The following is a 27,085-nucleotide window of genomic DNA, read 5'->3' on the forward strand; positions in this document are numbered from 1 at the left end:
TATTCTTTCATAATTTGTAACAAATGTCTCACAACAATGCAAGGTGTTGGTGGTAGGTTGATGTATGGAACCCCTGTATGATGTTGTACATGCTTGCTTTGGAAGTTCACAACTTTTACTATAACCTTATTGTTTATGTATGTTCATGTATAAATGATATAAAATAATAATAATAATGGGGGGGTTCGGGGAATATACACCAAATGCAAGATAATTTGGTTAGTAGAAATATTTTGAAGATGCTCTTTGAGCATTAGTTAAAAATGTTTCACAACAATTCAAAGTATTTGTGGTAGGGTGAAGTATGAGAGCACTGTGTGATGTTATGCATGTTTGCTTTGTAAGTTCTCAACTATAACTATACACTTATTGTTTATGTATGTTTATATATGAGTCGATATACTTCAATAAATTAAAAACAACAACAACAAAAACACACAAAAAAACTACACCTTATTTTTTGTCATATATCAAGCAATGGCTTCCTAATGTGCATATTCAGTCTAAAACTCTTCTACAATGATAATATTGATCATTTTTTATCTGTTTAAAATCTTATTAAAAGGAGATAGACCCAGGGTAACAACACAAGGAAATCCACTGATCTAGTTCCCATTGAAATTAGTGAAAATTATAAAAACACAGTAATTTAAAGACTGTGGATATGGTCCTGGGGACAAGCAGTAAGTAAAGATGTAGCTATGCAAGAAATTTTTTTTTTTAATTTGGTAAGAAAGACTGGAGTATCTAGTATTTGAATCAATACCACTTCCTCTTCCCCTTCCTATCTCAGGGAGTTGGAGTCTCCACTCTGAGCTGCTTCCATCAAGAACATAGGGGTCCCTATACTCCCAGCTCCTAGTCAGAGGGCCTTCTTCTCATACTTGTCCCCAGATGTCTATTTCTGAGACTTGGTCCTGGACTAGTGCCTTTGAGACATGTGGGCTTCCTTCTGCTTCTCAACCCCTACTCATGGCACAAGGGCTCTCACAACATGCTAAGAAGGCTGAAACCCTTACCTTCCTTGCCTCCATGTTTATGGTGGTAGTTCTCTGCAAGGAGATGCAAGACAAGAGTACTTCTAGCTTCCTCACCTTTCCACTAACTCTGAGTCACAGAAGTGGAGGAGGATGAAGGAGTATCACTTGTCCAGAGACAAACTTGCCATTGTTCCCACCCACAGCTCCAGAACCCTGGCTCAGAAAAGCCTAGGGAAAAAAGCAGCCTTCAAAATAGAAAGTTCATAATCTCTTCCCTGAGGGAACTGATCTCTCCATTGCCGAGCACAAGCCTAATGGCACTCTCAAAGGCAATAGAAATTGTGGTGAAAAGCAATTATGAGGAGATTAAGGATACAGGCTAAATTGAAGACCAACTAGTCTGCAGAAAAGAACCAGGAAAAATGTTAGCTGGGAGCAGTCATTTTAGGGTCTGAAGAAATGTTAAACTCTGGCTTCAAAAACATTTCCTTCAAGGAAGCCACAATTTGATGGGATATTTTTTGGAGAAAAATTTATGCCTCAGGGCATTGCTAAAAATAATAGAGTAACCAGTAGCAATTAGTGGAGTTTAACAACTAGGTGTAGTCAGGGAAAGAAAGGAAGAGAGGATGGCTGTGGACATTCTCCTCTGTGCTTCACAAAGGAGCAATATCAGATGCTTAGCACTGCAGGAAGGAAAATAGGCTTCACTAAAATAATCCAGCAGGTCATTAAATAAACAAACAAGCAAATAGCAATAATAAGTCCCACGGGAAGGCTCAGTATCCATAGTTGCTAAAATACATTACCTAAAATGTCCCATTGCCAGCAAATAATTATCAGTCATGCAAATATAGGAAAGTATGTGACTCATACACCAGAAAAAAATAAAAGCAGGCAACAGAAACTGTTTGTGAGAGTGACTAGATGTCAAAATTTATCAAAAAATTACTTCAAAATAGCCATTATAAAAATGTTCAGAGAACTGAAGGAAACCACAATTAAAGGATTAAAAGACAGCATGATGATATGCCACATGATAATGGAGAACTTAATAATGATATAGAAATTATAAAAAAGAGCCACTAAACAAAACAGAAAAAAAATATTGAGAGAACCAAATGGAAAATTCTGGAGTTAAGTACAATAACTGAAATAACAAATTCGCTAAAGGGTTCAACAACAAATTTGAATGGACAAGAAAAAAAAAAAGACTAAGTGAATTGAAAATAGATCAATGCAGAAAATGCAAGCTAAAGATAGAAACAAGAATGAGCAAGAGTCAAGAGAGTCTCAGAGAAATATGAGACATGATTAGGCACACCAATATAAACATAATGGGAATACCAGGAGGAGAGGAGAGCAAGAACAGAGAAGAAAATACTAAAAGAAGTTATGACTGACAACTTCTCAAATTCACTGAAAAACTATAACCAAAATATGCAGGAAACCCAGCCAATTCTTAGTAGCATAAGCACAAAAAGATATATAAAAATGCTGAAAGTCAAAGACAAGGAGAAAATCTTGAAAGCAGAAAGTGTCAAATGACTTGCTATCTAAATGGGAAGCTCAATGAGATCAACAGCTGATTTCTTAGCAGAAAAAGTGGAGGCCAGTAATTATGTAATTATAAAAGATAGGTGAAATGTATATTTTTCCTTTCTTCTCAACTGATTTAAAAAGCAACTATGTAAAATAATAAGTACATAATGTAACTTGGTCCATAACATGAAGATACAATTTATGTGTGTATACTAGCAAAAAACAGCACAAAGGAGGTAGTGGTAGTAAGGCTGAATTAGGCTAAGGAAATTACTAGATATGATAAAGGTATAGTTATAACAATCTATCGAGATTGCAACATTAATAGATAAAATATATTTGACAATAATACCAAATAAGGGGGAAAAATAAATAGGAATAATGATTCTTTATTTCATTGGAATTAATTGGTATGAATCAGAAGCTAATTCTGCTTAGTCAGGATGCATACAGTAAATCCTGGAGCAACTGCCAAAAAAAATCCCTAAAAATACAGTGAAAAAGAAAGAAAAAAAATTAAAATTTTACCTTAGGAAATATTTACTTAATGGAAAATGAAGCAATAAATGATAGATAAAGTAACAAAAAACATGACACATATAGAGAACAGAAAGTAAAGGGATAGATGTGCATGCAGCTGTATCAATAATAATATAAAATATGGCCTGGATTAAACAATCCAATGAAGAATCAGAGATTGTCAGATGGATTTTAAAAAATGATACAAATGACAAATATATGTGTACTGGAGACACAGTTTAGATTCAAATATAAAAACATTTTAAAAACAAAGGATGGAAAGAGATGTATCATGCAAGCAACAACTTGAAGAAAGCTAGATGGGTTATACTAATCTCAGACAAAATGAACATTAAAACAAAAAAGTTACTAGAATTTAAAGAGGGATATTTTATAATGATAATTTTTGTTTTATCAATCTATCAGGAAAATTTAACAGTTAAAAATATGCATGCACCTATCAACACAGTATCAAAATATATGCAGCAAAACCTGACAAAAATGAAGGGAGAAATAGACAATTCAAAATAATAGTTGGAGGCTGCAATACTCCACTTTCAATAATGGATAGAATAATTATACAGAAGATGAACAAAAAAATAGAAGACCCGAATAATATTATAAACCAACTAGATACAACAGACATTATACAGCACTCCATTCAGGAACAAAATATACAAATGTACATTATTTTCAAGTATATATGGAACATTCTTCAGATAGATTATACACTATGCCATAAAATAAACCTCAATAAATTTAAAAGAATAGAAGTATATTCTCCAACCACAGGTAAATGAAAGTAGAAATAGGAAAAATTTTGGCAACCATACAAATATGTTGAAATTAAATAAAAATATTCCTAAACAACGAATGGGTCAAAGAATAAATCAAAAGGGAAATCAGAAAATATTTTAAGATGATTGAAAATAAAGATATCATATACCAAAAATTATATCATACAACCAAAACTGTCCTTAGAGGGAAATTTATAACTATAAACACCTCTATTAAGAAAGAAGGAAGATCTTAAATCAATAACATAATCTATTACTTTAAGACACAGGAAAAAAGAACAGCAATCTTAACCTAAATCAAAATAATGAAGGGAATGATAAATATTAATACAGAAACTAAAGGAATAGAGAATACAAAAATGATAGAGAAAATAAAAATAAAGCTGGTTATTCGAAAACATTAACAAAATTGACAAACTTTTAACTAGATTGACCAAGATAAAAATTGATAAGATTTAAATTGTTAGAATCAGAAATGAAAGAGTTGGGCAATTTTACCAACCTTATAGAAATAAAATAGGAATATAAAGGAATAATATGAACAATTGTATGCCAACAAATTTACATTACATGGGAAAATTCCTAAGAACACAAAAACTACCAAAATGACTCTAGATGATATAGATGATCTAAAGATACATTTAAGTGAGAAGTTTAATAAAAGCGTTACTCACAAAGAAAATACCAGGCTGGGATGGCTTTCTCTTCAGATTTTCAATCTATAAAACTTTTCAAAATAATTAACAACAATGCTTCACAAACTCTTTGAAAAGAAAAAAATAGAAGAGGAATGAATACTTAAAACCATATTTTCAATGCTAGCATTACCCTGATTTCAAAATCAGACAAAAAAAATACAAGAAAAGAAAGTAGCAGACCAACATCTCACATGAAGATGAATGCAAAATCTTCAACAAAATACTTGTAAATGGAATCTAATAATATATATAAATATTTATACACCATTACCAACTGGAATGTATGTAGGGAAAGCAAGGATTGCTTAACTTCAAAATGTAATACATTATGCAAGTAGAACAAAATAAAATATCACTGATCATTTTATTAGAAAATCATTTGACAAAACACAATATATTTTCTTGAGAAAAACCCTCAATTTACTAGGAATAGTAGGGAACTTCCTTATCCTGATAAAGAGCATTGCTATAGATTAAATCATGTCTCCCACAAAGCCATGTTCATGTCCTAACTCCTGATCCTGTGGAATCTTTGAGGAATCAATTTGAGTGAGGCCAAATTTAATCAGGTAGGTTTTAATCCAATATGATTGGAATCATTATAAGCAAAGGAAATTTGAACATGGAAGTAGAAGCCATAGGAAGAGACAGAGACAGACTACCATGTAATGGAGGCAGAGATTGATTGCCCAAAGCCATCACAAAAAGGCATGACTGCCAAACCTTGAAATTGGATTTCTGTCCTCCAAATTGTGAGCCAAAACATTCCTGCCATTTAAGACAGGCAGTTTGCAGTATTTTGTTATAGCAGCCTTGGCAAACTAAAACAGTTTTTGGTATTGGCAAGTGATTCTGTTATATCAAATATATAAAAGTATGGAAGTGGCTTTGGAATTGGCTCATGGGTAGAGACTGGAAGAATTTTGTTATGCTTGATAAAATAGCCTAAATAGCCTTGAGGCTTTTGGTAGAGATACCGACATTAAACACAGTTTTGGTGAGGGCTCAGGAAAGAGTGAGGAGACCAGCAAAGATATTTCTATAGTCTGGAAGAATGCATGTATTGTCATGAGCAAAATGTTGGTAGAAATATGACATTAGAGTGCTCCCAGTGAGGCCTTAGAATGTGTTAATGGAAACAGAAATAACTCCTTAATGTACTATGAATACTATAGGAACCAGAACTCCTGTCCATGGGACAGCAATTGACAGTGAAGTTAAAATTGCCCTAACTCAGAATATGTCAGAGTAATAAAACAGAAATTTCATTGGGCCCAGGAGAAATTCATTATAAGAAAGTTACATCCCAGGTTAAGCACAAACAATACCTTAAAACAGAACAAGATGTACAAGCAAGGGCCCAGACACCCATCATCCACTTTGTTACACTGACATCTTAGCATCAGATCACACTCCTGGTCTCACAGGGGTCCCCCTATGTCAGCTGACAAAGGAAGAAAAAAGCCAACCTTGGTTCTAATATTATCCAAATGAATGTTTTGGTATAATCTGAAATGTACTAATGTAAATCTACAACTCCACCCAGGGGTGATCTTGAAAGACATCAATAACATCTTTAACGAAGAGTAATCTTTGGTTCATGCTTTGTCTCCCAGTTTTCTGGTATGGCAGCCCCAATTTATTTTTTACTTTATTTTAGTTTTCCTATATTATGTATTTTATTTCTAATCTTTAAACCTATATTTACTATTTCACCTTCCTATTAATTAAATTTGGCAATATATTAGGCCTCATTTTTGAAGAAGTTTTGGATCACAGAGGGGTTTGATTATGGCAGGGATGGAGCATTGGTGTGGGCTGTCATTGGTGGTGGATGCATGGGTGGGAAGGAGTTCTTCAGGGCATGCATATAGGACATATAAATATGTTTGGCTATTCATAGGTATGGAATAGGGGGTAGAGTTTCACATGGCCACTGAGGTACTGCTGAGTTTCAATCCTGGGGAGCTCTGTCACATTCCCCAATGGAATAGCAACAACCCCCCAAGTACAAGGACAAAGATCAGTGAAGAAGGATGGTCCAGCGATGGGCTCTTGATACCGATGACTATGTTTATGAGCCTGTGTGCTTGAAATTTCAACTAGGCCTAGAGCTGCAGGGTGCCTAAGAGTTATCTCTTGAGAACCACCATGTTGCTCAAATGTGGCCACTCAATAAGCCAAACTCAGCATGGAAATGCATTACCTTGCCCCCAACTTGAGACATGACTCCTGATGAGCCTCCCTGGAGCCAAGAGATTACTACCAAGGGGTTACTAGTTGCAAGCTGTTGATCCAGCTAGAAAAAGAACTTGAATAAAAGAGAGAAAGAGTAAAAAAAAATGACTTGATATGGCTAAGAGACTTCAGAATGAGTTGGGAGGTCATCAGAGAGGTCATGCTTACACATGTCTCAGCAGGATCCCAGAACAGCCAACATAGACACAACCCCAGGTAGTGGTGCTCCTGAGGGCTACAGAGACACCCAGGCCCTATAGTTATGCGGATGGCTCTGGAGTTCAGTGCCTTGCCTGTGGGCCCTACTTGGGAATTTGTGCTCTTGAGTGTGATGGAGTTGGACTCAGATGTGACCTTTCTACACATGCCTCTTCTGTCACTTTTACTGATCCTGTGGTTGACAATGGGGGAAGTATATGCTCATGAGACTTGAATCTCTACACTGTCCATGTGCCAGCTGGGCCCTTAGCCTCAGCAGAGTTGTAACACCTACTCTCCAGTTTGTTGGACTTACTCAGGTCAGATAACAAGGAGGTGAGGATGGTTAACCACCACACCAAGGAACTGAGGATCTACAATTGCAAACAGGAGAATCCCATCCATCGGTTATGTGGGATCTAAGCCCCCTCTGAAATTTAGAGGTGGAGAGAACATTGCCATCTCAGGGGCCTAAGGATAGAGGAATAAAATATGGATTAGAGTGGATTTTCTGGTATTCTACTATGAAATTATTGTGATTCTAACAATGGAAGTAATTGTATCACTGATGTGGAGACAGTGGCCACAAGAGTTGCTGAGGGCAGGCAGAGGGAAAAAGAAGTGTGATAGAGGGGCATTTTCAGGACTTGCAGTTGTCCTGAATGATATTGCAGGGTCAGATGCAGGACATTATACTTCCTACCATAACCCACTGAATGGACTGGGAGAGAGTGTACACTACAATGTAAAGTATAAACCATGTGGTATAACAGTGCTCCAAAATGTATTCATAAAATGCAATGAATGTGCCACACTGATGAAAGAGGTTGTTGATGTGGGAGGAGTGGGAGGAGCGGGGAGTGGGGTATATGGAAATCTCTTCTATTTTTTAATATAACATTTTGTGTGATCTATGTATCTTCAAAAAAAAAGATGAAAATATTTTTAAAAAACAACATTCTACTGATGAGATTAAATAGGCTTTGAACATTCAAAAAAAAAAATCTAATGGAATCATCCCTCCTGGGTTTCAGACATGCATGAAATCTATGATTCCTTTTTTCCTTCTAGTTTCTCCCTCTAAAATACAGAACAATTTTCCTATATCTGTCCTATCATTGTATTTTAGAAACAGATAACTTGTTTTTTAGGTTTATCTGGTCGACAGAAATAGAGTAATTTTGCCCATGGTGAACAACACTCATAACATATTTTGATAAGATTTTGGATTTAGAGTTGTTACTAAAATGGCTTAAAGTCTTTGGGATATTGGGATGGGTGAATGCATTTTGCATGTAGGAATAACATGTGTTTTGGGTATCAAAAAGGCAGCCTGTAGCAAATTGAATCATGCCCCCTACAAATACATGTTCAAGTCCTAACCTCCAGGCCTGTGGGTATGGTTTCATTTGTAAATGACCCAATTTAAATGCATCCAAATTGAATTACATTGGGCCTTAATCCTATATGATTAAAGACCTTATAAACTAAGGAAATCTAGAAAGACTGACAACTGAGCCAGAAAAGTAGAAACTAGAGACAGTAGATAGATCATCATGTGACAGAGGCCACCACCAGAACACTACAGGCTTTGAACAAAGCATGGCCTAGCAATGCCTTGATTTTGGACCTGTAACCACAAAAACTGTGAGACATTAAATTCCTGTGGTTTAAGTCCACCAGTTTGTTGTATTCTCATTGCACTCCTGGCAACCTAAGGCAGGCATCTATGAAAACCCCACAGCTAATGTTACACTTAATAGGGAAAGACTAAATGCCTTTCCCCAATAGTTTGCCACTTCTAGTGAACAATGCACTGGAGATTCCAGCCAGAACAATTAGGCAAGAAAAAGAAATAAAATCATCCATATTGGAAAGGAAGAGATAACACTGTACCTATTCTCTGATGAAATGATCATTTATATAGAAAATTATAAAGAATCCATTAAAAATTATTACAACTAATTTTTAAGGAGTTCAGCAAGGTTTCACGAAACAATATCAGAATACAAAAATCAATTGTATTTCTTAACATTTGCATTGAAAAATCCAAAAATAAAATTAAGAAAACATTTCCATTTGTAATAGAGCAAAAAGAATAAAATGCCTAGTAATAAATTCAACTAAAGAAGGAAAAACTTATCCTCTGAAAATTATAAAACATTGTTGAAAAATTAAGGAAGATTGAAATAATTGAAAAAACATCCCAATTTCATATATTGAAGACTTAATTTTGTTAAGATGGCAATAATTTCTATCAGAATTATTTGGGTAAATTCACAAGCAGATTATAAACTTCATATGGAATTGGAAGGAACCCAGAATAGCAAAGACAAACTTGGAAAGACGAACAAACTAAGAAGACTCACAGTTCCCAATCTCAAAACTTAATGCAAAACAATGGTAAACAAGACATTGGTACAGGCACAAGGTTATACATATATATATGTGGGTCAACGAAATAGAATGGAGAGTACAGAAATAAACCTGCACATCTAAGAGCAACAGATTTTTTATAATAGTGCCAAGACCATTCAATGGGGAAAGAAGCATCTTTTCAAGAAATGGTTCTGGGACAACTGGATAGTCACATACAAAAGAATGAAGTTGGACCCTCACCTCACACCACATCTGAAAATTAATTCAAAATGGATCAACAGCCTAAAGGTAAGAGCTAAAACTATAAAACTCAGAAAACAAAACAAAACACATAGGACAAAACTTTCATGATCTTGGATTTGGCAAAGGATCCTTAAATATGTTACAAAAAGATAAAGGAGCAAAAGGAAAAAATAGATAAATTGGATTTCATCAATATTAAAAACTTTTATTCTTCAAAGGATACTATCAAGAAAATGGAAGGACAGCCCACAGGAAACATTTGTGAATGATAAATCTGATAAGGAACTTGTATTCCAAATATATAAAGAACTGCTACAACTCAATAATTAAAACAAAAATCAACCAATTAATCACAGTCCCATTTATAAACCAGTTGCTACTCACTATAATGTGTTACTATCAACTGGGAAGTAAATGTCAATAGAAAGAAAGCTAAAGAATAATTTAGGGACTGAATAACACAGTGAACCCAGAGGTGGTTGAGAATTGTGGTTAAGGGTAAAAATGAAAGGAAGTCCTTATGTGAACTAGAGCAGATGTACATCACTATTGCAGGGTGATGGGAATATGGAGAAACATGGGAAAACTGCAATTGGTGTGACCTATAGACTGTGGTTAACAGCAATACTATAATATTCTTGAATCAACGCCAAGCTGTACTATGTTGATAATGGAGGTGTATGGAAAAAGTGTGCCAAATGTATGCTATGGACCATGATTGGTGGTAATAGTCTGATGATATGACCGCATAGTCTGTAACAAATGTTCCACCAGGGTGTGGAGTTATATGGGAAATCTACACATCTGTATGATTACTTTGCAAGTTCACAATATCTGTAACAAAAATATATTTTAAAAAATAGTTTGGGTTGGGGGAAAAATACACCAAATGTAAGATAAGGAGTATAGTTGGTAGTAATATGTAGACAATGCTCTTGCATAGTTTGTAACAAATGTTTCTCACCAATGCAAAGAGTTGGTGGAGGGGTGATGTATGAGACCCCTGTGTGATGTTATGTATCTTTATTTTATAAGTTTGCAATCTTTACTATACACTTATTGTTTATGTGTGTTCATGTAATAAAATATAATAATAATAAAAATATTAAAAAAATAATAATAAATAAAAATTTAAAAAAAATAAAAATATAAAAATAATAAAAATCAAAGAAAAAAAATCAACCAGTTAAAATATGGACAAAGAATCTGAATAACATTTCTCTAAAGAAGAGATAGTGATCAAAGAAGATTTTGAAATGCCCAATAAGCGCGTGAAAAGAAATACATCACCTTTAGTCATTAGTGAAATTCAAATCAAACCATAATGATTTACCTCTTCACACCCATAATATCACTAAAATTTAAAAAGCCAGATAATAGCAAATGTTGGCAAGGATTAAGAGAAATCATAAAACTCATGTACTGCTATTGGAAATATAAATTGGTACAGCTCCTTTGGAAAACAGTCTAGCAGTTCATGAAGGATTAATCATAGAATTGTCATATGACCCGGCAATTCCACTCCTATTTATATATACAAGGGAAATGAAAGCATGTCCATACAGTAACTTTTACATGGATGTTTATAGTAGCATTATTCGTAATAACTGGGATCTTTCCACCTTTCACCTGATGAAATGGATAAACAAAATGTGGTATATCCATGCAATACAACATTAGTTGTAATAAATAGGAATGAAATAGTGATACATGCTACAACATGGATGAAGCCTGAAAACATTATGCTAAGTGAAAGAAGCCCATCAAAAAAGGCTCCATATTATATTATCTATTAAATGAGATGGCCAGAACAGGAAAACTGATAGAAAGAGTAGATTATTGGTTTGGTTGCTTAGGACTGAGGGAGGGAATCTTGAGGGTAGGGAGTGATAGGTAAAAAGTAGAGTTGTCCTGGATGATATTGCAGGGACAGAGGCAGGACATTTTATATCCTGCCATAACCCACTGAATAGACTGGTAGAGAGTGTAAACTACATTGTAAACTTTAATCCATTTGGTGTAACAGTGCTCCAAATTGTATTCACCAATTGCAATGAATGTGTCACATTGATGAAAGGTTGTTGATGTGTTTGGGGGGGTGGTACATGGGAACCTCTCTTATATTTTTAATGTAACATTTTGTGTGATCTGTGTATCTTTTAAAAAAAGACAATAAATAATTTGCTAAAAAAAAAAAGAGGATGGGGTTTCTTTTTGAGGTGACAAAAATGTTCTAAAATTGTCTGTGGTGATTGTTGTAACATTATGTTGAACAATAAAACCCAGGCACAAAAGAATACCATACTGTATGATTATTTTTATAGGAACTCCTAAAATAGGCAAAATGAATTTAAAATTTCTGTATGTAGCATTAGGATAGGGAAATTTACTAGAGATGGGATAGAGAGAACATTTTTTGGGTATGAAAATATTATATAGACTGATAGTTACGTAGCTAATATGGGTTTATATATTTATCAAAAGTTGTTAAACTGAAGCATTAAAATCTACATTTTATTGTATTTAAATTATACCTTCATAAAATATTATACTACAATATTATGTAATATACTTATTCTATTTAAACAAAATCTGAAAGGAAAATGAACGGATTGCTTGACTGTGATAGGTATATCCAAGTATCAGTCATATACACATTATATGTATCATGTAATTGTAATTATTATTTCTGTACTTCTAGATCATATTGAGTGCAACAGTACTACAAGTTGTGGCACATTGGGATGTGTAGGTTATAAAATATGTAATTTAGATAAAAGAGAAAGAAACCCAAGATTCATTTTGTGTTCCTGTTTGGACTTAATTTTTTCTTTCATTGTATTCCCCTGTGTGTCTTTCATTATGTTTCTCTTGTATGACAAAACAAATTAAAAAAAAAAAAAACTAGAATCATTCTTTTACTACTCTGCCTCAGAATACTTTGTATTTGTATTCAGTTAAAAATTGCATCAAAATGCATATGTAGATTTCTAGAAAACTCTGAAAATCTCCTTTGCTTTGATATATGATTTCCTCTTTCCTCCACAGTCTATCAACTGTGATCACTCCTCTTCCCCTATGCAGAATCAAGATAGAGGAGATATAACAGGGCACTGGACAGGTACCTCTTCACCATTTGTGAGTGTAATGAGTCCCTTCATTGGATTTTATTATAATTGTATCACCTCTGGCAGTGAGCTTTGGATCTGCCCCTAGTTACGCCAACATCAATTTCTGAGCACATTGATGCATTACTAACATTCTCAGCTGGCAAATCTCTACTTTCAAGACCTTCTGTTTATTGTAATATCTATGAGATTGTTCTTTTCATGCTTCCTCCTTCCAGAGGTAAACAAATCTAGATTTTAAAAAAAAGTCTATTAATTGGCAGCTTTCTAAGGGAAGGCTATTTTATGCTGGTTTTTAACTTTCTTCTTCCCTCTGCCTCTGTTTTGGATTCATTAATGTCTGTTTACACAGATTGTAACAAGAGAAAAAAGCCTTTTAAAAAAAGCTCTTTGTGACATTTAAGAAAAGCCCAGTTCTTCCTTTTATCAGGCTCAGAAATGGTATTTATCAGTTACTAAACTATAGGTATTGAGTGTATGCATTTAACTACAAAAATAGGTACTATAAAACATGATGATTACAAAGACATCTCCAACTCAGTAAAATAATAGGTAACTATTGCTTGAAAGGGACACCATTTTCCTTATTTATGTGGGAGTAAAGGTAATTTGTCTTTATTATTTTATTTAAATAAAATAGCTAGACTGGTCTCTAGGAGTTCCTCACCATTCTGTAATACAATTCTCTAAAGTAACAGTTAGATAACATTTATGCAAATAAAATGTTATAGAGAATCCTGCTTATTTTAGTTATCCTTAGTTTGGTTTGACATTCTATTGATCTGATCAATTGAAGTTATATTATTCATATAACTGAATTATAGAGTAGTCAATAGGCATAGATTATTCAATTTGAAAAAAGAAAAAAGGTATGTATTTGCTTTCTCCAGGTAAATTTAATCAAATTTTTTCTTACTGTAGCTTCAGATTATTGGTCTAAAAGTAAAGAGAAGAATTTCAAAGTTGAGGAAGGATTTTGCTTCTTGACACTAGTGAAGTTATTTCTAAATAACTTTTTCTTCCCACTTCAGGATTATATAAACAGTTCCTATCTGCTAAGGTATACTTTGGAGAAAGCTACCTGCAATGTGTTAAGTATGCACATGATACACATACTTAGAATCTTTCCTTTTCCTTTTCGGTGACAAGTACTGGACAAATAATTTGGACTTAGATATGCAATAATTGCATTGCTCATTTTAATCCACTTTAGGGGCTAATTTGGGTAATAGATCATATTAACCTACCTTTCAGAGATAATTGTTGAATGCATGCCAAAAAGTTGAATCATCCCATTATGTATATTTCTATTACCTTATTTCCATTTCAGCCAATGAAAGGTAAAATGTTAAGTAGGGTGAACTAATTATTCCAGGAGAACATTAAAATATCTTTCTATGTACTTAGTCAGTTGTCCTGCATTTAAGGCAATTACAGATCACGGCTGAAGACTTTATTATAATCACATTGAATGACAAGGAATTTCTAAAACTATACTGGAAAAAAGTGGCTTAAATAAATGTTTAGGTAAAAATAAATTATGATTCTTAACATTATCCTGTTAGTAAACTACCATGTGCTGGTTGTTTAGTCATAGGTAGGAACTCATTGTGTGTGTTTTGTGTGTTTTCTAAACCTTCAGTGACTCCTGTCATGGTAAAATATGCTTTCAGTTTTATATCTTCTCTAGTTAATAGTTTATGTTTCTATCGTATTATAATATTTGTTGTTAATAAAGCATTCAATGCTGATTGAATTAAAGGGTTTTTCACTGATACCTTTAGCTTTGCAATAACTTCTTACTTTTGTTTTATAACACATGCATATTCACAAAAATAAAAATGACCACAGACTCCAGGGACATAACCAATAAAAAACATTACTTTCTCATTAACAAGTTTCACAAGACATGTGAGTTAAAAAACAACAGTAATAACAAATCTTTATTTCTGGAATGTTAAATCATACTGTGTTGCCTGTCACTTCAAGTTATAACCTGTCCCAAATTCACAGACTCTCAGACATGCCCAGCAAATTGAAAATAAAAATGGCTCTGAGAAGGTAAATTAGATTTCAGATGTCTAAGCAATCATATAAAACTGAAAATACAGCTATATTAGTAATTCAAAGGGGTGCTGATGCAATGTACCAGAAATCTGTTGGCATTTATACAGGGTATTTATTTCGTGTAAAAGCTTACACCAAAGACCCTAAAGAGTCCAACTCAAGGTTGGTTTCTTACCAAAGTCTGTTGCCACATTTTGAAGCAAGGTGGTTGCCATCTCTGCAAGGGTTCAGCCTTCCTTTCTCTCAGCTATAGGCTGGCATAGGGCTTTTTTCTCTTCCCAGGACACAGGATCAAAGTTCTAGCCTCTTCCATGTCATGACAAGTTCTTTCTTCCAGCATCAATGGAGCTCTCTACTCCCTGTGTATCTTCTTCTGTGTGTTGTCTTGGGTGAGTGTCCATTTATATAGCCCACCAAGGGGATGGGGACTTAACCTGAGTTATGCTCTACTGATGTGGTTGAATCAAAGCCTTTACATAATTTAATCAAAAACATCTCAGCTGAATCAAAGGGGATCACGCCCAGAGAAACAGACCAGTTTACAAACATCATCTCTCTTTTTGAAATTCATAAATTGTCTCAAACCTCCAAAATAGGATAATAACTAATAGTATCTAGACATTTCCCTCAATCAAGTTATATTAGAATCACTACATTTAAGATATTATAAAAATAAGCAATGATTATATTTATTTACCTTAAATACATGTTAATGTAGTCATCAGGTTCAAAAATTCGGAGCAAACTAGGGAGGAAACAATTCAAAGCAATTGGCCAGTCAGTGGATGGCAGAATGAGGGTAGGAGTAGCTGGACAAAACCAGAATACCAAGATCAGTTTGATCAACAATTGATGACATAATTACAGGGAAAATTTGAAAGCCATTACCAGACAGCAGAAGAAATGAAAGTTATTATATATGGTTCACATTGAGAGATCAGAACCAGGTTAGCAGAAGGATATAGGAAAACTATTCTAGTTCATTATAAATGAAGTTCCTTAAAATTAAGAGGACAGCTACTATTCAAATTCAAATATATATTTATTGTCTTATAGGTAAAATGCTGGTAGTAAAAATGAAAAATAATGGAATTTCTGTCCTAACACTATCCATCTAAGAGATAACTGACAGTCATGTGCCTCTCTAAAATTAACAAATGGATTAGACTTCTACTGCTTCTTATAATGGCAGACCAGGTCATTAGAGATAACCATCTCACTGAAGACAACCAGAGAGTTTGACATTTTATAAAAATGTGCTTAAAGTCATGGGAGAACTAAAAAGGCAAGGGAAAATAACAGGGTCAAAATTCCAGGAAACACAAATCCAACAATATGCCCCTAACATTTCGGGATAACTTTTCCTTAAAATGTCTGACAATTTTAGAAAGGGTTTCTGAGAGACTGGTAAGTTCAGAATATACAAAGGAGAAAGTAATAAAACCTCCTGCTTTGGAATTGGAGTGCAAAGGAGTGAACCAAAGTAGAAAGATCCTTGAAGGACTATATCTCAGCCTAAAGCCATTGTTCTAGTCCGTAAATTATTTCTCCCCTACAGTGATGAAGAGAAAGACCAATAGTAAATAATGAATCCAACATAGTTTTGAAGTATTTGACGTATACAAAGTGTGTAATAAAATCAGAATATTGTAGCATAAAATTGAAAATTATAAAAATGAAACAAATAGAAACCATAGAACTGAAAATATAAAAAACAAATTAAAAATGTAATGGATGGGCTTAACAGCAGGTTAAACAAAATGAAGAGAAAAATAGAAAACTGAAATATTCATGAGAATAAAATATCCAAAATGAAGCAAAGATAGATAAAAAGAAGAAAATGAAGAACAGAGAGTAAGATTCACAGAAGATAGAGCAAAAATGTCTGTGTAAAATTAGAATCTCAAAAGTAGAAGAGTAAAAAATGAAATAGAGGTATTATTTGAAGAAATAATGTCTAAGTATTCAACAAGTTGATGAGTTATCAAGTCACGGATTCAAGAATTTCTACAAATTGCAAACTAAATAAGCAAAGAAAACTAATCCAGACATATCATAGTAAAATTTCTGAGAACAGTTTGATTTGCTAAGAAAAAATACCTTTATGTACCTAAAATCTATGTACATAAATATAAAATATATGGGCAAAAATTCACAGAACTTAAAGAGAAAGGAATGATACATGAGTGAATCCAATGAGCAGAGCTTGCTCTCCCATGTTGACTATGTTGTATGAGTGAGAAACTTTTAAAGGCCCTGTGGTCTGGGGATTTAGGCCCTGGGGTCTGGGGATTTAATCCTTACAACAGTACCTTCTAGTTCATTTTGACCAATAAACTTCTCATTAAAACTCTGGTTTTCTTTTAAATAAATATTTTTCTCATTATGAAAAAAAATACCTACTTAGAGATAATGATAAATAAAAGAATGAAAATTTTAAAAGTCACATGTGAGTTCATTGTATTAGCACAGGTTCTCTAGGGAAACAGAAACAGCGGGAGCTATATGTATGTGTGTGTAATGTAAATATGAGATTTCTTATAGTTATTGGCTCACAAGACTGTGAAGATGGGAAAGTACAAATTTTGTATGGAAATCATAAGCTGGGAACTCCAATTAAGGTTTTATCCAATATCAATTTTGGGGATTTATAAATATCAAATTGCTACACATGCATTGGCCAGATAAAAAGCTGCATACAAGAAACCAAGATAAGTGTTGATTTGCTCAAGCTACAATACCACATCTGGAATGGCAGTTGCAGTTTCAATCATCACCTTGCTAAGTTTATGATAGTTATCTTCCTAGATCCATCTGTTTTCTGCACAAATAGGCAAGTTGAATGAGGATGTGATGAGAATCACCACCCCTACATCCTTCAAGTCCTTGATGGTGTCACTGATCTCTATAATCCCTCCAGGGATCTGGTGTTGCTTTTGAAGTCCTGTTTTGCTAGGTAGAGGTAGTCCTTATAGCATCCACTTGGTCTTTCTTACCATAATAGCCTTCACTCCACAAGTCAGGGAACCCAGCGGGGATTTGGTGGGTTGCTGAGTATGTCTATTCCAATTATGCATTCTGGAACTTGGGAAATAACCACAGAATGGGACACACTGGACTATTTGTGAGATGGACCTAAGTTAAAACTCCATCAATCACCTGACCTCCATAAGACCCTACTCTGTTTGGTAGATCACAATGACATTTTGGGTCTCCTGGAATTATTGTCATTTCTGAGCCAGTGTCTAGTAATTCCTGAAACGTCAGATCATTGCCCTTTCCCCAGTGCACAGTTATCCTGGTAAAAGATCATAGATCTCTTTTTGGAAAGCTTGGAGGAAAATTAATAGTATAAATTTTGAGCAGTGTTGCAAGGTCCTTCCCCAAAGTGTTCCAGCCTTCCCCTCATTCAAGGGGCTCTGGGTCTGAAAACTCTCTCAAGTCTGGGAATTGATTAAGGGGCCATGATTCCCCATTTTTGTAATTCAAGTTAGGTGTTTGTTAACTTGACCTAGAACTCTTCTGTTTATACAGACCAAAGAAGAATTTAGTTGAATGCCCATCTACTTTATTTCAAAGTGCCCTGTGATCTACTAAGCAATACTACAGGTCTGTGTGAGTAACACTGTTTTGGAATATTGCTTTGAGCCTGCTGTCCACAATGGTGCCTGTGCCCATGTTGTCCTTGTTGATTAAGTGCTGCCATTTGCAAACCTGGAATCTCATCATCCCCACTGTGTTTAAGTGTCCAAGTTCAGTGACAAAAATAATATATGACCTATGGAGAAGAGCAAACATATAGCTCTTCAGCTATGATGGAGTTAGTCTCACAAATTTATTCCTCACAGTTCTGGTGAAAGGTGTGCCCTCTGGACTTTGCTGGGATGTGTGAGGGGATCTTGCATGATAAATCCACTTTACATTCCAATCTTTAACATCTCTAAGCCTTTGGATCCTTTCATTGGCCTTATACAAGTGTTGTTCTGGCATTTCTACTTCAGGAAATGCAAGGGATCTTTTCGTCCATGCTTCAGTCAACTACCCTAAAAAACTGCTAGAGTCCTTTGTAAATTCTCAAGCTTCAAATTGCATCCAAAATCTTTGGTTAGTGCACTCATATCAATTAACTCAGTCTAATCCAAACTTATATTCCTTTCCCCATTATTCTATATCCTTAACATCCATTCCCATACATATTTCCCTGATTTCTGTTTACATAAGTTGGAAAAATCTTACAGTTCTTTAGGAGTATAGCACATTTCTTCATGGGTTACACCTTGTACCTCACCTTTTGGGACCTGTTGGAACTTCATTCTAGTTAAGACCTGGAAGAAGAGAGGAGGTAGGATGGGTCATGAGAAGAATTAGAAGGGTTTTGCAAGGCTACTCTCTCTGGGCATTCCATTGAAGTTTATCTGCTGAAACAGGACTAGTCTCTTTAGATAGCGGTGAGAGGGCTGTTTCCTCAGGAGAGGTCTTATTGATTTATCAGGCCTATCAGGGTTAATCTCTTCAGGTGGATGCTGGATGTGTTATTTCTTATGGCAGGCTGGAGGTGGGGTGACTGATTCCTCAGGGAACATTATAGGTATATTTGGAAAAGACTCAGCACAATCTAGGATTTCAATGACCCTGCCATTATTATTATCAACCCATATGTCCCCATTCTAATTTTCAGGATCCCATTCCTTTCCAATCAATGCCCTCACTTTAACAGCAGATAAATTGCTAGCTTGGGAATTCAGTTTTCACTGTAATTCTGTCACTTACACTGTGATACTCTGGGTCTGTTTTTCATAAATCTCAAGTCTGTGGCTACAAGAAATAAGATTTTCTTTCAAGGCACCCATAGAATCTTTCATGTCCTTCATGCAGAGCTTAAGTTGGGAATTTAATGCCTTGAGCTCATCCTTTTCTTTTATAACTGTATCCAGCATATCTAGGAACAACCAGCCAACATCATTATACTTGTAACTCCATAAAACTCTGTACAGGTGTCACCCAGATCCATGCCTCTTATAAGTATTTGAGTAGCCATATACAGTGGTGCTATTTTGCATATCTCTATTGCCAACTCACACCATGAACTATCTATGCCATCTTGATTTTTAGAAATACTGTCATTAGTACCTTTGGATCTAATCAGGTTAGAGAACTAATTTTAAAATTTGTAGAACCAACTCAGCCTTCTCAATGTTAAGATTCTGTTTCTCAAAAACCCCTATAGACACTAAAATTTATATTATTCAGGGTTTTCTATGGAAACAGAACTCCTATGCATATAATTAGATTTTTAAAAAATAAGGATTGGCTCACATGACTGTAGGGATTTTAAAGTCTAAATTCTGTAAGGCAGGCCACTAACAGGGATATTCAATGATGGTTTTCAATGAATTCCCCAGGAGAAGCTGTCTGGCTGAAGTAGAGATAAAAGTTTCTCCCTTCTGATTGCTGAAATCATCCCTTCTCTTTTCAAAACCTTCAACTGATTAGGTGAGATTTCTCTCATTGTAGAAGGCAATTGCTTCAGTTGACTGTAGATGTAATCAGCCATAGATGCAATCAACTTACTGATGATTTTAATTCAGGAAACATCTTCATGGTAGCAATGATGCCAGTGCTTGCTTGACCAAACCGGACACCATAACCTGGTCAAGTTGACACATAAACTTGACCATCACATTCACCAAATATTATAACTTGTTATTGTGATGAGCTTTCTTATAAATTTGAACATGCATATGTATATGCGCTCTCATTCAGATATATTAGTTAATTTTCCCCAAATATATCTAAGAGCAGAAAATGGTATAAACGTAGGATTGAAACAAATTAAGGATTTTAAAAAGTGGTGCCAAAAAGTATACCCAGAAACAAATCTAAAATATATACATAATTTATTATGAGGTAATTTATGTAGGCTATCTTTTTGGATGTAAACTTTTTAATATCTAATGTGTAAAGTGAGACACAATCAATTATATAATTTATATTTTACTTAAGGCAAAATCAGTTCACTTGCTCAAAATTTACATTTGGGTATTTAGAACAGACTAATTATCTCCCCAATATTCCAAGTGGTGCTTCTTTTAACGGAGTGCAGGTAATTCCAGAGGACTGTGGTTGTTTGTTGGTAGTAGGTGCTCAGTCCCATAGGTTTCCTCTTGGGGAATACGATTGGTTAAAAAATCTATGGTTAAGTCTTATGTGGGTTTCTTAGATGACTTTTAATTTTGTATGGGGCAATCTATCTGCTGAGTAATGACAAATGAAGAAGGGTTGATGATGGCTGGGGTCTGTAGGGTGATGAGTTGGGCACACCCTGCTTTTATTATGGGATTGTTTCTTGGAGGCTTTCATTAAATATATTATGTTCTTCTATCCCACAGCACATCTTCTCTCAGTTTTCAGCACTAAAGTGGTAGATTGAATTCCCATCTCATGATTGCTATATATTCAGTGTTACCTGTTAGCTCCAGATGTCTTCCTCAGTTTCAGTATTAGTTTGTAAACAATTAATAATGGTGTGTCATTGTGGTTTCTGTTTCGGCTCTACCTCCCCTCTCTTTAAATGTTACCTGATTTTTCAAATGTACACCTCCAGCTTCACTTTTCACTTACAACTTATCTCGATCTCCTTGCTTCTATTCTGTCTGTGCAACCTTCATTATTATTATTATTTTTTTTTTGCTCAAGATCTGAGCAAGTATGAATCTGCTCTCAATATCGTCCATCATTTTGTATCATAAGATACTTTTCATGTCTTATGATTTTGGATAGTAAACACAAGTTTTACAAGTAACAGAACACAGGTATACACTAAAGAGAGTTTTATTTTTTTATATAACAATGTATATTTCAACTCCAAATCTGCTCTAAAAATTTATCTAGTTAATTTCAGGTATAGTCATCATTTCAGGTTTTAACCAACATTTTCTACTGGCCCCTCTTCCCTTTTTCTCCACCAAGTGGCATTTAAATTCCTCCTGGCTTATGTATCCATCCAGAATCTTGTAAAGGAAAACTACATCATTTAACCTCTGTTCATTCTAATCTCTGTTGAGATAAATAAAACCATCTGAAGTGTTTGAGAGTCAGTCTTAGACAGGGCACTACACTGGTATCTGCTGGAGCCTGGGAGAGCTTTCCCTCTTCATGATCTCTGTCATTCTCCTTCTCTTCAAACTTATTTGTCCTTCTCAGTGTAAAAGAAAATATGGCTGCTTTTTCATCACGATATGGAGACATGTGACTCTTGATGGGGATATCTTAGTCCCCTAGTGGCTCCTATATGTATTTTTACCTATTACCCTGGTATAAGGGGACATCTGAGAGTTTGCTGCCTTCAGGAATCTAATAAAACTTGCTTATGAGTCTCCATTTTGGGATTTACCTACAAGCATCTGGGGAGTTTCATCATCATATCCTAATCTTGGAACTAGGTCTCTCTCAAAATCCACATGTCCATTCCTCTCCATTGTGCCTTTATTCTTTTTTGCTTCTGAGATCTTTACCCAGTTCATGGTGGGAAAACTGGAAGTTACACCAGTATACATTATCCCCAAATCTATATTTGTTCTATAGATATTCTTCCCTGCATACTTAAAAATATTTCATTGCTAAAAAAATAAAAAGCCTCTGGCAAATCAAATGTTTTAAGTTACTATCTCTGTTATTTGAGTTTCAGAAGATAATTTTAGAACTCAAAAGTCAAGATTCTCACATCTTTTGTGTCATTCACTTATTCAACCTCTATTGATTGAGTCAATACTTCTGGGCTTACATAAATTTTGCCTGAAAGGGGAAGAAAGGATAAGAAAAAAATGAAATTACAGTAATAAAAACACAGTATTGAATATCAAAATATTGTTCTGCTGTAATTGTTTCACTAAAGATAGAATTGTTCTCTACTTGCAATTCTTTTATGTTGTTGATCTTGTGGTTTTGGGTGGGTGTGAAAATGGGGAGTGAAGTAAAAATACCTTTATTTCAGCATCTATAACTACAAGTCCCATTGGCTTGTAAGTATGCTGATATTTCTGCCAATTACAAAGAAAATTATCACACTGACAGTATCTTCCAGCTACTCTAGTTCCTTCCTTTCACAGCCAGACATCTCAAACACTTTGAGTTAATGTCTTCACTTCCCTTATCATTTGAAACAAGTTCTTTAACCAAAGTGCAACATTAAACAATTGATGTGTTTTATCATTGCAAAATTTAAAACTCCCATGACTTATACAGCCTTAAGTGATCCAGTTACTACCAATCCTTCTAGTTATATTTCACACCACATTTCCTCTCTTGCTTAATATCTAGTCATCTATACTTTTTGCATCTTTTAAAATCCCTTCCTACCCCTGGGCCTTTGCACATCCAATTTCCTCTCCTAGAATGCTTTTCCTCTCTCTGTTCACTAGGTGAACTGAGGCTCCATTGAAGCTTTTTCTAATATTTGATCTCTTAAAACCAAATAATTCTCTTTAACAACATATCATATTGTCAATTTTATATGCATTTATAATTATTTGGTTAAGGTTTAGCTTCCTTATTAAGCCAAGAACCGTATTTGTTTTTATTTCCCCATTTTTAGTCTTGAAATGATTACTGGTCCATAATGGACACTAAATAAATATTTCTTGAAAGAAAGACTGAATCTTCATTTTTAAGAAGTCCTTTGAGGAGTATTGACTGAAGTAATAAAGACACTGTTCAGTGGATCACAGAAATAGTTGCTCTTTCATATTATAAGATGGTGTTCTTTTTTCTTTTGTTCATTTTTTATAAGACGGTGTTTTTATTTCAACCAAATATTATCTAAAAATTGTAATAAAAATCATGACTATTCATTGCATTATTTTTTGGAAACATTCTGAGTGGTTTTTCTTAGTGATGACCATAGCATAGTTCTTAGGGCAGTGAATGAGGAGTCATAAATTGAATTTATATACTTAAATGCAGTTCCTGCCTCAAATATTGTGAATCAAAGACACAAAAAGGAGGAATTTTTTAAGCTTTAGGGACAGCAACAGTTCTCCAATTTAGCTAATACAGTTACCTACCATTTTTTGAATATTTTTGTGAGTTCTCCAGAGACCACCACTGGGGACTTTTAATTACATTTTGCATAATGCATCTTTCAGTTTTCTGTTATTTTGTATGCACTCTTAGGTAACTCACCTCCAGCTTCCAAAAGGTGAGATCTCATCATCCATTGAGGAAGCACTATTGGATAGGATCCAGTGTGATTCCACCTCAGTTCTAAATTTTTTCCTGACCCACTTGTGGATGATAGCAAGCATTCAAGCATTACCTATCTGAGCAAATTCTGTTGCTATTGGCTTATTTTAATATAGTAGCAACTCTCTCTTTTTTCCTACCACCAAATTGTTAGTTACTTCATCCTTCATCTTCTAGATTTTCTGGGTCATCTGTAGGCAGTCCACAGTGTTCTAATAACAGCAGGGAAAACATATTAAGTTCTCCCAGTGGTGTCACTAAAGTCCCTCCCACTGCGGTTGAGGTAATAGGTAAGTTCCATCTTCTAGTCCTTTCCATGGAATCAGGGTAGGAAACACATAGGGAAGTTCCCTCTGTAGAAATCTCCATATCTATCTTCCTCTCTATCACCATCAAGGAATGCTTTATTAATTCCTAGACCCTACTCTGATATTTGTGCATGGTGGCATGTCTCATAATCTACTTTGGAATTGAACATTGATTGCTCTCTTGCTTTACTTTTCACCCAAGAAAAACAAATCAGACATCAACTTATGTAAAAATATTTTCAGCATCAAATTTTTCTCAGTATTCAGTCTGTAGTTATTTTAGTGCTTCTGGCCTACAAAAGGTAGTACAGGGTGTTAGTTGTCAACTGATGCTCTGTCACCAGGCTAAAATTGCCTTTAAATACATTGAACATGATTACCTTTATAAATTCCTGTAAATAAGTTGTCTTATTATTTATTTGTCTTTTCTGTGATGACTAGCAGTTGTGAATATATTTTTAAACATTTGTTTTTGGTCAGTGATCCTTTTGTAGAGAATTTTCATCATGTCCTTGATCATTTTTGGGGGGGGGATATTTTTTCCTATTAATTTGCAGGCCTTCTAAAAAGTATATTCTTTCTTATGGATATTAAGATTATTTATTCTAAACCTATCTCATATATTTCAAATATTTGTTAGGTCTTCTGTTTCACCTGAATACTAACCGCTCCCCCCCCCCCCCCCCGGTAGTCACCCATGCCTCCCATTGTCCACACAGAACTTTCTAACACTCAGCATTAATATGTGCAGCTCTAATAGGTGACATCACTCCTTAGAGTGTCAGTGCTCTATTGCCAAAGTAGGTAAAGCTCAACCTTTCATTCAGAGCCCTTTCAATGTCAACAGCATCAAGGGCAACAACCACAGCAACTACATTTTTTTACTGAGTGCTATCCTGTTTTATATTGTTTTTCTTTTTTGATCCCCAGAACAACCATGTAAGATATTACTATTATTGTTTCTATTTTACAAATGAGAAAAATTAAACACTAATGTTGCCTGATTTTCTCTAGGTTCTTGGCTAAGCTACAAGAAATGAATTTCAAGGACAAGCCAGGTTAGTTAGGTCAGTAGTTTATTAAGGAAAGGAATTAGAGAAATGGGAGAAGATAACAGATCATGGGCCCCAGGTAGAGAGAAAAGAGCTGAAAAGATTACAAATGTCCAGGTTTTACTTACGTGGTATTCCAGGCAGGAGGAAGAGGGCAAGAACAGGGGTAGAAAGCAAGAACAGGGCTGGATTGATTTCCTGCTTGCTTTTTAAACCATTAATTATTCCATCCCTTTGCAAATGACAGGGGAGGAGACCTAGCTGTTTGCTGTTTTGATTGATTACCCCACCTATCAATCCCCTGGGAGGTCCCAGTGATAAGGCCCCTGGAGAACATCTGGGGCTTCTCCTGACTTCCAGAGGAAATCTCCTGAACGAAATTTCTTGCAAGGGTCTTCTAGCAGCCATTTTGGGGATATTGAAGGTCACATGTTCAATGGCAACAGTTTTTCTACCAGGTTTCATATCCATCTCTTTATTCCTTAACTAGCCAGCCTCACCAGGGTTTAGATAGTATTTCCAGGACATGGTCTGGATAATGCCCTTTACCTGAGAGATGTCCACATCCTAATGCTCAGGACCTGCGAGTATATTCGCTTATATGACAAAAGCAACCTTGCAGATGTAATTAAGTCAAGGATCTTGAGACAGGGAGAGTATCAGGGTGGGTCCAATGTAATCACCAGAGTTAATGTAAGTGGGAGGCAGAAGAGTCAGGGTCAGAGAAGGAGATGTAAAAATGTAAACAGTCAAAGAAGACAAGGTTTGAAGATGCTACATTGTTACCTCTGAAGGAGAGAGGGGCCACAAACTAAGGAATGCAGGTGACCTTGGAAGATGGAAAAGGCAGGGAAATAAATTCTCCCCTAGAGTCTCCAAGATGAGCATGGCCCTGCAAAGCCATATTGTGCTTCTAATCTCCAGAACTATAAGAGAATAAATTTGCATTATTTTAAGCCACTCAATTTGAGAAAATTTGTTATAGCAGCAATAGGAAACTAGTACACAGGGTCGCAGGTCTGGCAAGTAGTGAAGCAGTGACTTCAACTCTTTTCTTTCTGATTCCTAAGTCTCTGTTCTTCCTTCTTATATGGCTAATCTATCTTTTAATCTATGCTCAAATCAATTACAATAACATGGTAGTCCTAATTTCAAATTTTATACTATTTTTTATTGATGTGTCAAATAATTCACCCTGATTTTTTGTTAGAAAAAATATGTATCTACAATCTAGCTAAAATGTGACTCCCTGAAATACTAACTTCAGTTTCTTGAATATATTCTGAACTTACTAATTTTTTTACCTGGAATTCTGCCCCCCTTCTCCCGCTCCTCCACCCCTGCTCATGCACCATTTTATCAGCTCCTAACTTAAATATGCTTCCCTCAGGCAGGCAGCCCTGGTCTTCGCAGCCTCTATGACTCTCCATTGCACTGTGTACCTCTTTTACAATGGCTTATTGTCTTGTGCCATGTGTTACAGTATTTATATGCCCCTTCTTCCTCTACTAGTAAGCAAGTTGTCTGAGTCTGTGGATAGTATTTGTCTCTTTTTTACAACCATCAGTTTATATAGCTTAGGATATGGCTTCAGGGCGGTGATCAGCAAAAAATATGTTGAATCAAACTGTTACTGCTAAGAACTGTTTCTGTGTAAGCCAGCTCTCACCCATTTAATAACTTCTAGTTCTACCAC

The sequence above is a fragment of the Dasypus novemcinctus genome, chromosome 4 (assembly GCF_030445035.2).
Source record: "Dasypus novemcinctus isolate mDasNov1 chromosome 4, mDasNov1.1.hap2, whole genome shotgun sequence".
In the NCBI taxonomy this organism is placed as follows: domain Eukaryota; kingdom Metazoa; phylum Chordata; class Mammalia; order Cingulata; family Dasypodidae; genus Dasypus; species Dasypus novemcinctus.